This window comes from Saccoglossus kowalevskii, chromosome 6, assembly GCF_978046115.1.
Source record: "Saccoglossus kowalevskii chromosome 6, keSacKowa6.1, whole genome shotgun sequence".
NCBI classification, from domain to species: domain Eukaryota; kingdom Metazoa; phylum Hemichordata; class Enteropneusta; family Harrimaniidae; genus Saccoglossus; species Saccoglossus kowalevskii.
Window position 1 is genome coordinate 2,126,359 of NC_140646.1, and position 13,860 is coordinate 2,140,218.

At 35.0% G+C, this 13,860-nt stretch overlaps 1 protein-coding gene across 2 annotated transcripts in view; it reads right to left on the bottom strand.

Annotated features, from left to right (window-relative positions):
* The window catches only part of LOC102803606 (uncharacterized), a 49,449-nt gene that overhangs the window by 31,427 nt on the left and 4,162 nt on the right, over positions 1-13,860 (bottom strand). The window lies entirely within an intron of this gene.

Sequence of the window (13,860 nt, forward strand, 5' to 3'; positions counted from 1 at the left end):
TTATATACCAAGTCTTATTAAAACTACCAGTAATCTGGTCTTTAGCATTGTCCCATGCAGGCACTTATATACCAAGTCTTATTAAAACTACCAGTAATCCGATCTTTAGCATTGTCCAATGCAGGCACTTATATACCAAGTCTTATTAAAACTAACGGTAATCCGGTCTTTAGTATTGTCCCATGCAGGCACTTATATACCAAGTCTTATTAAAACCACCGGTAATCCGGTCTTTAGCATTGTCCCATGCAGGCACTTATATACCAAGTCTTATTAAAACTACCAGTAATCAGATCTTTAGCATTGTCCCATGCAGGCACTTATATACCAAGTCTTATTAAAACCACCGGTAATCCGGTCTTTAGCATTGTCCCATGCAGGCACTTATATACCAAGTCTTATTAAAACTACCAGTAATCAGATCTTTAGCATTGTCCCATGCAGGCACTTATATACCAAGTCTTATTAAAACTACCAGTAATCAGATCTTTAGCATTGTCCCATGCAGGCACTTATATACCAAGTCTTATTAAAACCACCGGTAATCCGGTCTTTAGCATTGTCCCATGCAGGCACTTATATACCAAGTCTTATTAAAACTACCAGTAATCAGGTCTTTAGCATTGTCCCATGCAGGCACTTATATACCAAGTCTTATTAAAATTACCGGTAATCCGGTCTTTAGCATTGTCCCATGCAGGCACTTATATACCAAGTCTTATTAAAACTACCAGTAATCAGATCTTTAGCATTGTCCCATGCAGGCACTTATATACCAAGTCTTATTAAAATTACCGGTAATCCGGTCTTTAGCATTGTCCCATGCAGGCACTTATATACCAAGTCTTATTAAAACTACCAGTAATCAGATCTTTAGCATTGTCCCATGCAGGCACTTATATACCAAGTCTTATTAAAACCACCGGTAATCCGGTCTTTAGCATTGTCCCATGCAGGCACTTATATACCAAGTCTTATTAAAACTACCAGTAATCAGATCTTTAGCATTGTCCCATGCAGGCACTTATATACCAAGTCTTATTAAAACTACCAGTAATCAGATCTTTAGCATTGTCCCATGCAGGCACTTATATACCAAGTCTTATTAAAACTACCAGTAATCAGATCTTTAGCATTGTCCCATGCATAAACTTTAATACAGTGTATACCGGTACTAAGTCTTATTGAAATACTAGTATACATATAAGCGCAAAACTTGTTAACTATTATGCAAATAAGGTAATTATTATGCAGGGTTTTCAATTCAAAACTAATTAGATTGTGATATTGTCTTAGAGAAATAAGGTGATTAGTACTTGAGATATTGATGGAAAAATATTATTATGCATTATTATCTGGTAGTTAATAACAGAATTCAAGGTAAAACCAACAAGGTCTGCTCAATGTCATGAAGCATTTATTTACCCAGGGTCAACGGAATGTTATTAAAGCTAAAAAATTATCAATGATTATGCAAAATAGGTAATTAACATTCACAGATTTCAACCCTAAACTGATAACATGTGTGCATTGTTTCATAGAAATCTAACGAAGGGTTCTTGAGATATCTGTGATACAGACAAGTACAGACATAGAAATCTAATGAAGGGTTCTTGAGATATCTGTGATACAGACAAGTACAGACATAGTAATGTAATGAAGGGTTCTTGAGATATCTGTGATACAGACAAGTACAGACATAGTAATGTAATGAAGGGTTCTTGAGATATCTGTGATACAGACAAGTACAGACATAGAAATCTAATGAAGGGTTCTTGAGATATCTGTGATACAGACAAGTACAGACATAGTAATGTAATGAAGGGTTCTTGAGATATCTGTGATACAGACAAGTACAGACATATAAATGTAATGAAGGGTTCTTGAGATATCTGTGATACAGACAAGTACAGACATAGAAATCTAATGAAGGGTTCTTGAGATATCTGTGATACAGACAAGTACAGACATAGAAATCTAATGAAGGGTTCTTGAGATATCTGTGATACAGACAAGTACAGACATAGTAATGTAATGAAGGGTTCTTGAGATATCTGTGATACAGACAAGTACAGACATAGAAATCTAATGAAGGGTTCTTGAGATATCTGTGATACAAACAAGTACAGACATAGTAATCTAATGAAGGGTTCTTGAGATATCTGTGGTACAGACATAGAAATGTAATGAAGGGTTCTTGAGATATCTGTGATACAGACAAGTACAGACATAGTAATGTAATGAAGGGTTCTTGAGATATCTGTGATACAGACAAGTACAGACATAGTAATGTAATGAAGGGTTCTTGAGATATCTGTGATACAGACAAGTACAGACATAGTAATCTAATGAAGGGTTCTTGAGATATCTGTGATACAGACAAGTACAGACATAGAAATCTAATGAAGGGTTCTTGAGATATCTGTGATACAGACAAGTACAGACATAGAAATGTAATGAAGGGTTCTTGAGATATCTGTGATACAGACAAGTACAGACATAGTAATGTAATGAAGGGTTCTTGAGATATCTGTGATACAGACAAGTACAGACATAGAAATCTAATGAAGGGTTCTTGAGATATCTGTGATACAGACAAGTACAGACATAGAAATCTAATGAAGGGTTCTTGAGATATCTGTGATACAGACAAGTACAGACATAGTAATGTAATGAAGGGTTCTTGAGATATCTGTGATACAGACAAGTACAGACATAGTAATGTAATGAAGGGTTCTTGAGATATCTGTGATACAGACAAGTACAGACATAGAAATCTAATGAAGGGTTCTTGAGATATCTGTGATACAGACAAGTACAGACATAGTAATGTAATGAAGGGTTCTTGAGATATCTGTGATACAGACAAGTACAGACATAGTAATGTAATGAAGGGTTCTTGAGATATCTGTGATACAGACAAGTACAGACATAGTAATGTAATGAAGGGTTCTTGAGATATCTGTGATACAGACAAGTACAGACATAGAAATATAATGAAGGGTTCTTGAGATATCTGTGATACAGACAAGTACAGACATAGAAATATAATGAAGGGTTCTTGAGATATCTGTGATACAGACAAGTACAGACATAGAAATATAATGAAGGGTTCTTGAGATATCTGTGATACAGACAAGTACAGACATAGAAATGTAATGAAGGGTTCTTGAGATATCTGTGATACAGACAAGTACAGACATAGTAATCTAATGAAGGGTTCTTGAGATATCTGTGATACAGACAAGTACAGACATAGAAATCTAATGAAGGGTTCTTGAGATATCTGTGATACAGACAAGTACAGACATAGTAATGTAATGAAGGGTTCTTGAGATATCTGTGATACAGACAAGTACAGACATAGTAATGTAATGAAGGGTTCTTGAGATATCTGTGATACAGACAAGTACAGACATAGAAATCTAATGAAGGGTTCTTGAAATATCTGTGATACAGACAAGTACAGACATAGAAATCTAATGAAGGGTTCTTGAGATATCTGTGATACAGACAAGTACAGACATAGTAATGTAATGAAGGGTTCTTGAGATATCTGTGATACAGACAAGTACAGACATAGTAATGTAATGAAGGGTTCTTGAGATATCTGTGATACAGACAAGTACAGACATAGAAATATAATGAAGGGTTCTTGAGATATCTGTGATACAGACAAGTACAGACATAGTAATGTAATGAAGGGTTCTTGAGATATCTGTGATACAGACAAGTACAGACATAGAAATATAATGAAGGGTTCTTGAGATATCTGTGATACAGACAAGTACAGACATAGAAATATAATGAAGGGTTCTTGAGATATCTGTGATACAGACAAGTACAGACATAGTAATGTAATGAAGGGTTCTTGAGATATCTGTGATACAGACAAGTACAGACATAGTAATCTAATGAAGGGTTCTTGAGATATCTGTGATACAGACAAGTACAGACATAGAAATCTAATGAAGGGTTCTTGAGATATCTGTGATACAGACAAGTACAGACATAGAAATGTAATGAAGGGTTCTTGAGATATCTGTGATACAGACAAGTACAGACATAGTAATGTAATGAAGGGTTCTTGAGATATCTGTGATACAGACAAGTACAGACATAGAAATCTAATGAAGGGTTCTTGAGATATCTGTGATACAGACAAGTACAGACATAGAAATCTAATGAAGGGTTCTTGAGATATCTGTGATACAGACAAGTACAGACATAGTAATGTAATGAAGGGTTCTTGAGATATCTGTGATACAGACAAGTACAGACATAGTAATGTAATGAAGGGTTCTTGAGATATCTGTGATACAGACAAGTACAGACATAGAAATCTAATGAAGGGTTCTTGAGATATCTGTGATACAGACAAGTACAGACATAGTAATGTAATGAAGGGTTCTTGAGATATCTGTGATACAGACAAGTACAGACATAGTAATGTAATGAAGGGTTCTTGAGATATCTGTGATACAGACAAGTACAGACATAGTAATGTAATGAAGGGTTCTTGAGATATCTGTGATACAGACAAGTACAGACATAGAAATATAATGAAGGGTTCTTGAGATATCTGTGATACAGACAAGTACAGACATAGAAATATAATGAAGGGTTCTTGAGATATCTGTGATACAGACAAGTACAGACATAGAAATATAATGAAGGGTTCTTGAGATATCTGTGATACAGACAAGTACAGACATAGAAATGTAATGAAGGGTTCTTGAGATATCTGTGATACAGACAAGTACAGACATAGTAATCTAATGAAGGGTTCTTGAGATATCTGTGATACAGACAAGTACAGACATAGAAATCTAATGAAGGGTTCTTGAGATATCTGTGATACAGACAAGTACAGACATAGTAATGTAATGAAGGGTTCTTGAGATATCTGTGATACAGACAAGTACAGACATAGTAATGTAATGAAGGGTTCTTGAGATATCTGTGATACAGACAAGTACAGACATAGTAATGTAATGAAGGGTTCTTGAGATATCTGTGATACAGACAAGTACAGACATAGAAATCTAATGAAGGGTTCTTGAAATATCTGTGATACAGACAAGTACAGACATAGAAATCTAATGAAGGGTTCTTGAGATATCTGTGATACAGACAAGTACAGACATAGAAATCTAATGAAGGGTTCTTGAGATATCTGTGATACAGACAAGTACAGACATAGTAATGTAATGAAGGGTTCTTGAGATATCTGTGATACAGACAAGTACAGACATAGAAATATAATGAAGGGTTCTTGAGATATCTGTGATACAGACAAGTACAGACATAGTAATGTAATGAAGGGTTCTTGAGATATCTGTGATACAGACAAGTACAGACATAGAAATATAATGAAGGGTTCTTGAGATATCTGTGATACAGACAAGTACAGACATAGAAATATAATGAAGGGTTCTTGAGATATCTGTGATACAGACAAGTACAGACATAGAAATATAATGAAGGGTTCTTGAGATATCTGTGATACAGACAAGTACAGACATAGAAATCTAATGAAGGGTTCTTGAGATATCTGTGATACAGACAAGTACAGACATAGTAATGTAATGAAGGGTTCTTGAGATATCTGTGATACAGACAAGTACAGACATAGAAATCTAATGAAGGGTTCTTGAGATATCTGTGATACAGACAAGTACAGACATAGAAATGTAATGAAGGGTTCTTGAGATATCTGTGATACAGACAAGTACAGACATAGAAATCTAATGAAGGGTTCTTGAGATATCTGTGATACAGACAAGTACAGACATAGTAATGTAATGAAGGGTTCTTGAGATATCTGTGATACAGACAAGTACAGACATAGTAATGTAATGAAGGGTTCTTGAGATATCTGTGATACAGACAAGTACAGACATAGAAATATAATGAAGGGTTCTTGAGATATCTGTGATACAGACAAGTACAGACATAGTAATGTAATGAAGGGTTCTTGAGATATCTGTGATACAGACAAGTACAGACATAGAAATACACCCATACACATACTGGAGTATTGGATATACATGTATAAATTATAATATTTACACAATAATGAACCATATATGTAATGGGCGAAAGTTCACTTTGTGCGACATATATGTATGAGGCATAAGCTGAGTACATATATGGAGCACAAAATGTGCTTGAGTTCATTATGGGTTGTCGGGGAGTTCATTATTGTTATTAATTTATAGCGTTGTCAATACCAGTGGATTTGCTGCCACTAAAATTAAATGCGGATAATTTGGAGAAAAATCCACAGTGAACGGAACAGTTTCACAGTCACTGGCCTGGGAATCTGAATAATTTAAAATGTCTTTGTAGAAATTGTTTCCACAATCTCATATGGTTAACTAATGAAGAAACTACCGGGTAGTTTTACTCCATTAAATATAATTGATCACCATGACTGGCACTACCAGCCCTTGCATTACGTTATGCTAAATCACCGCTGTAGACCGGCTGTATCGACTGTGCGTAGGGGTGTGTGTCCAGGGAACATGTATGTAGTTGTATCGTTACCCCATCACACACGTGTTTTCAAATCATCAAGCAAGATGTTATTGGCAACTGCCCTGTCTGTGTAATAGTTATATTCAAATTCTACAGGAGGCTCATGATTTGACGAATAACTTTGAATCCAATTTAATAATTTATATATAACAATTTCTCTTCGTTTTAAATAGTTTCTCCTTTATTCATTTTTGAAAACAACACTGTATTCATATCCATGGCACGGTCCTTAGTGCTCAATAATGGAATACATTATCACGAATAATCTGCTGCAATGATGTAATGAAATCCACTGGTATTGATAATGCTATAATATATTCTTGTTTTCATCAATTCTATAAATTTAATTTGGGCTTGGTGTGTGAAATAGTATGCAGATATATATTTTTCTTTTGTTCTACATAAAGCGACAACATAACAAAAAGTGGAATTATTTATCAACTATTTGAGGGTACACTTTACACATCTGTTTGTCCCTGCAAGTGTTTTGTCTTCTACCACGTTTCAATATTCAAATGATTTGTTGAAATTCTAAACTAATGAACCACAAACAATAATGTTTAACCTTTTAAATTAGATATTCAATATCTGTTTGTCTCATCATTTGATTGTCTTGACATTCTCTCAACATTATACCAACTTTCTCCGACCTCATTTTTATCTGAACTCTACATGAACCCAGATATTAATGCTTAAAATAAGCTGATACAGGAGAAACCAATCATGCGTTAACGTAACAAGTTTATTAGTTATACATGTATGTGCATTCCAGAAATATACATGTTTCCACCACATAGTGACAGATTTCATTATTTATTTATATATATTTACTACTTGTACAATTTCTACATTTAATGTTGTTTTAAAATTTTTTTTGATGAAATAAATTTAATTCATATTAGAAGTCAACTTCACTTGAATCTAAGCAATCAGAATACTTGGTACATTAGTACGGTAGATTATGTTGCATGAGAAAAGTTGTTCATGAAGAAAATTTTTTATTCACTTCTCATTCATTAATCTAAGCATCAACATCACATCTTTCGCTTGTATGGTTTCATATTCATTTATACCAGTGGTAAAGTGATCGTGGTTGTTGTGTCGGCCCGATAAATTAATTGGGTTGAATGTTTTTTTAGTAACCTTTGTGAGTGTGATAGAGATGGGGTGGTTAAAGCCACTAGCCGAGTTTTGATTGAAAAATGGCTGGAACTGGTTATGTCATTTTAACAATATTTAGTTCCGCTGTTGAATGGAGCTCGTCACATTATTACTGAGTTTCTGTTGTTTGTCATCTCGTGTTTGCGTTAAAATTTTTATTTTCGACTTCGTCAGCACAATTCTGATTGGTTTGATACTTAGTATATATGTACTCTGAAAGGACTTCAATCAAATTGCTCTTTTTATGATGATAATTTTAATTTTTTAATTTTTATGAATATTTTTTTAGCATTTTGGTGAAAAGTGATATTTTCAACATCTTGAAAACTACAAGTCTGATTGTTTTAATATTAAATATATAGGTACCTCAGAAGCATGTAATCAATCCACACATAACCAAAATACTGTTCCAGAAAATGGCTGCTATAGAGTAATCCGACGAGCGCTTCTCGAAAGTACGCCCGCATACGCTGCCGCCATTACTGGGGGGCATATACCACTCGCAGTCATGGCGTCCCATAACAAATTACGTAAAAATAATAATATTTATTAATTACATGCGAACTCGTACTATTGTCATCACTACAAACTCACCTACAAACATTTAATACGTATTTCCAACGATTATTTCCATGGATATTTGGAAAGACGATGTTAGAGACTGGCTAACATGTGGGGCCGAATGATCAACGGAAGGAGGCCAACCTACAGGACTGTACTCAGCACTAGAGACTGGCCAAAGACGGAAATTCAGACTTTGTGTAGAAATTGTTGTAAAACATGATTTTGTTTCGTTTGTGTGTGTTCAAATCGCTTTTTGCACGTACAGAGTTAAGCTGTTTTCCAAAACGATCAATGGAGAACATACGTAGGAGAATTATTCTCGTTAGTAACTGGGCAGTCCTCATTGTAACTACACTGATAAACACTCGTAAAATAACATAGCAGCACAAGCAATTTCATAACTATTCAAAATATTTTGGCATTTGAATGTTAATAACGAATGCTGATGTAGAAAAAATAAATAAAAACCAAAACTCTGCCCTTTGGACATCTCAGAGAAAGCTCTGTATCACAAGTAGTGCAGCTGCAAGCGTCCAAAAAAAACTGAACACCTGACCGATCCCTCAAAATGGATTCGCAACCATGTTCACCCACACTTCACAGGTAATGCAGCAACAACCGCAGCCAGTAGTTACTATACCCAGGTGCAAATTGCAATGAGAAATCAAAATCTAAATGTTGCATTATTGCAAGTGATCCACTTTTGGGGAACTATTGAAATAAATTCAAAACGTGGAAAATTACAAATTTATTTTTCACTTTTGCATTCTTCATATTGAAATCAATTTCTTCTTGAACATGAAGGGTCCCACACAGTGTTACTTCAAATATTTCAGTCGTAATCACATTGAATGCAACATCACGAATTACATTTACATTAACAAGTTTGTTTACAAACAAACGAGAATAATTAGAAGCTGCCTCCACATATTTTCGTAAGATACTCCCTGTGTTGTATTATGCTTTAATACTCGTACTGTTATTACGAGTACAACACAAACGATGTGGATCGGCGAAATTGGCTTTGTTTACATTTTTGTGAGACGGGAGCTTTTCATTTGTATCACTAGATGCGACGAAGTTTCCATTACTAAACATTCGTTTTACTGCTATAAATCGTTCTATTTCGACTTACCCGACTATCATTCCTTGGAAAGAAGTCTTTCTTTTGTATAATCTGCTTCCATTTCATCAGAAGCTTGGCAGACTCTGTTTTTTTTTCTGTTTGGAGACCGGTGCATTTGGTAAGGTTGCCTCCCGGGAGGGGGGTGGGTTACTCCCATTAAAGTGCTACATGTGTATGTGCCGCCAAAAGGGGTCCCAAATTCACCACATCTGTCTGAAAAGGGGTATGTTATTTTATCCTGTCTGTATCTTTTTGTCATTATTTCTGTCTGAAAAGAGGACCATATTTTCCAAAGACTGTCTCTAGACCTTGAGTGATCCAACAATCAGGAAAATTAAGCTGATTTTTTCTTTCTATAACTTCATTTCGATTGTCAAATTATATCCGCGGGAGTCCATCTAGGTAAATAAAAATAGCTGACCACCCACCCCCATTTCCCCGGAACAAATAAACCTGAAATGAATATCGATCCTCTGATTCGCTATTTACCATTTATGTGTACTGTCTAGAAAGGGGTGTCAAATATCCACAGTTTGTCTGAAAAGGGATAGGCAATTTGAGATTATTTCTGTCTGATAAGGGGTAGGCGTTTGAAACAACCAGTTACACACCCCTGTCAGTATTTTTGCAAGTACCCCCGGGGGTTGCCTACATTCGCACTCATCATGTGTCTTTGGTGAATGGATTTCGCACGTAGTTTGTTTCCATTTTTTAAAGTTTGTTATCGTTGTTCGTGCATCCTAGAAACTTACAGTTTTTTTCTGACCCTCCCATGATCATAAAAACATTGAAACTATAACACTACCGGTAGTTAAAATTATGATACAAAATTGTGATCAAAACAATATTACACTGACGAAAGATTTCCACTCTATTATCGATACATGTTGCCCCCCGGTAATGGCGGCCGTGAGCGCGCCGCCTACGGCGAAGGGGTAATTCATCTGCTTCTCGAATTCGTCTATTCAGAAAATAGGAGGGGCATCAACAACCACTTTCATATGCAAACTACAAACAGTATAAAACATCGGCAATATATGCGAGATGTCCATAATAAAACTTTCTTTATATAATACCGGATTCTGCCGTAAATTCGGCCATCCAAATACACCGCAACAACAAAGGTTTATTTTCTAACACAGATCTCCAGTCAAGAGGGTGGCGTTTGGACGTAACCCCGGAGTTAAACCATAGACAATATAGTAGGAAGGACAAGCAACTCCAGCGATTCTATTGTAGCAGGGTAGGCTGAAAAAAAGTTAAGCTGATTTAAACTAATCGTTAACATAAACTAAATGTTTATTTCGATTTCTCGTTAAGGTAGAGATGCAGTTAACCTGACAGGTATTTTAATTAGTTAATTAGGCAACCAAGATGACCTTCCTTGCCCACAAAACTATATATTTTCGGAAAGCTTATTGCATGAATTTTTGTAAGAATTTTTTTTTATGAACACTGTAGTTTGAAATATGCACAAAAATGTGTATTTTTGGTCAAAAGTGATTTAAAAAAAATTAGCTTCTAAACCATGTTTCTGTTGGTTTACGGGTACATCTGTTTACTATGAAGAAAGTGCCGTCTTGAAAACTGTCTGTTTTTAGGCGGCGAGAGTCGTGAACTAACGCGAAATGCGTAATTTCGCTGACGAGAGTCGCCTACGGTATTCCATGGGTATTCTAAATGGCCGTTGCTGATCACGAGTTCCCGTGTGTAGATGATTTGCTCGATATTTTTTTATGGGATTTTGATTACAGTGGAAATGATAGTGAAGAAGATCCAAACGCAGTAGATACAGCAATTCATGTTAACAACCCTGTGTGTGTGATTCAGAGCCCGGGCATCAACATCGAAAATAGAGAAGATTTGCGTTTTCTTGATCGTCACGTAAAAGAAACCGGAAATAGTGAAAATAAAACAATAAAGACAATCGTGCCTCATTTATACACAAGTATTCAAGTTATTTTGTTGAAATTATTAATAAAATCAGGGTATAACATAGGTAGACATGCATTCAGGCTTAAAGACTGGACGTGTAGTCAAGATGGCCACAGACGTGAAAACGAAAGACGGAATGAAAGTCTATTAAAAAAAATGCGAGACAGAGAACAACAAAAAAACAAGCGTAGTCATGAAAACAATAATATTAGTGTATTTTGTAGAATACGGGGTACAAACTTACACATGCATTTTGTTTGAACTCTGGTCTGAGGTTTGAAAGAGTGTGAATAGGTAGTCAAGATGACGACAGACATGAAAACGAACAAATTGAAAGTTAATTTCAAAAAAAGTGCAAGACAGAGCACACACACACAAAAAAAAACGAGCACAGTCGGTGGAAAATAACATAATAAGAAGATTCATGCATCATGAAAACTAAAATATTCGAGTATTTTGTCGAAAATGGGGTACAACCTCAGACATGAATTCCGGTTGACAGAGTGTGAGCTATTGTCAAGATGGTGACAGATGGGAGAACATACGGATTCAAAGTCTGTTTGAAAAAAAAATGCGTGGCAGAGAACAATAAAAAACGAGCATAGTCGGTAGACAATAACAGAATAAGAAGATTCATGCATCATGAAAACAAAAATATTCAAATATTTTGTCGAAAACGGGTTACAAACTGAATATGGCATGTACGGAAACATTACTGCCGTCTGAAACTGATTTTTAATTTTATTCAATTAAACAGGAACATATATATTAAAAGTAATATTTACAAGTGAACCACGTTCACGAGAACATCTGATAACTATTGTGTGTTCGAAAGATGCGTATTGCGGAAAGAAAACGACTTGTAGTTCGATACGTGACATCGCATCAAAGTAAATATGACGTCATTGTTTACTTGCTCATTATAATATTCCAGCCCAGCTTGCGTTGGGCATACGGCGTTTGACTTTGGTGTTACTATACTATCTATGGTTAAACAGGGCCCAAATTGATAGGGAGTAAAACACAAAAGTGGAAGAGCTGTCCATGCATTGACCAATCACACAAGAGCTCACAAACACCAAAGAAATATTTGTTGTTGTACTTAACAAAGGGGTTTGGCACTAAAAACAATGGAACGTTTATAGGTTTAACGTTGGATTTAGATCGTGTTATAATCCAAATCCCCTAGAAAGAGTTGTAAGCACAAATTTTCATATGAAGAGACAGAAAGCATGACTGCATGTGACGACAACGACTGCATAGTGACATGGTTTCATTGTGAGTGTGCAGGATTGACAGCAAAAATTAGCCGATGCACTGTTCAGAGTCCTACCATCGTACCAATTGTCGCGATTTTCGATTATGGTCTACGCAACTGATTTAATATTTCATCGGGAAATTGTTTCTGTGTAATCTGAATATTACCATCAGTACACTAGTTTAAACAATCACCAACTATCATTGAGTTCAAAGACCAGGAGCACAAAGGGATAAGGAGCTTAACTTAGCAATAAACAATTGAATTTAATAGACTTATTTACCGTCAGTGCTCCTTCTTTTTTTACATCCATGGGTATATATACAGAGAATATGGATTGTGAATCTGATTGGTGGAAACAGACTTGTCATATGCTAGAAGCCTGTCTGCTAGTATGTTGAGTTTAAAGATGATAGTCTCAAAGACTGTAGTCACTGACTTTCTAATAAAAAGTGGATAGGTTTGTTGATGTTTTACTTACTTAGCATATGGAATGTCAGTTGTTAATATCATACTGTCAGTTACATATGTTGACATTGAGCACACAATAAAACAACATACTGAAAATTATTCCCATGACAACAAGATCTCTCCACTTACTATTTTATGAGTTTGACTGCAGCCACCTTTTGTAAACACCATTAATGATTTTTGGGTATGAACAAAGTTCAGTTAAAAATGATGTCAGAAAATGTTGAATGAATGTTGTAAGAAAATATTGAAAGAATTTCAAGAGAAAGATGAAAGAATGTTCAAAGAATGTCAATAGAATGTTGAAAAAATTTCGAGAGAATACTGAAAGAATGAAGAAAGTATGTTGAAAGAATATTGAGAAAATTTTGAAAGAATGTTGAAAAAATATTGAAAAAATGTTGAGCGAATGTTAAGAACATTAAAAAATGTCAAGAGAAAGTTGAAATAATGTAGAAAAATCTAGAATGTTGCGAAAATAATAAAAGAATGTTGAAAGACTGTCAAATAAAGTTAAAAGATGTTGAGAGAAGGTAGAATGTTGAGAGAATGCTAAGAGAAAGGTGAAAAAATGTTCAGAGAATGTTGAAAGTATGTTGAATGTTAAGAAAAGTTGAAAGAATGCTGAAAGAATTTGAAGAAAAAGTAGAACGAATGTTGAAGGAATTTCAAGACAATATAACGACTAGACAAACAAATATCCAAACAACTGGATAATAACATATTAACATAATATCTAAATGACAAAAATGATGACATAATATCCACACAACGGATAAAATAAATATTGACATTGTTCTCACTA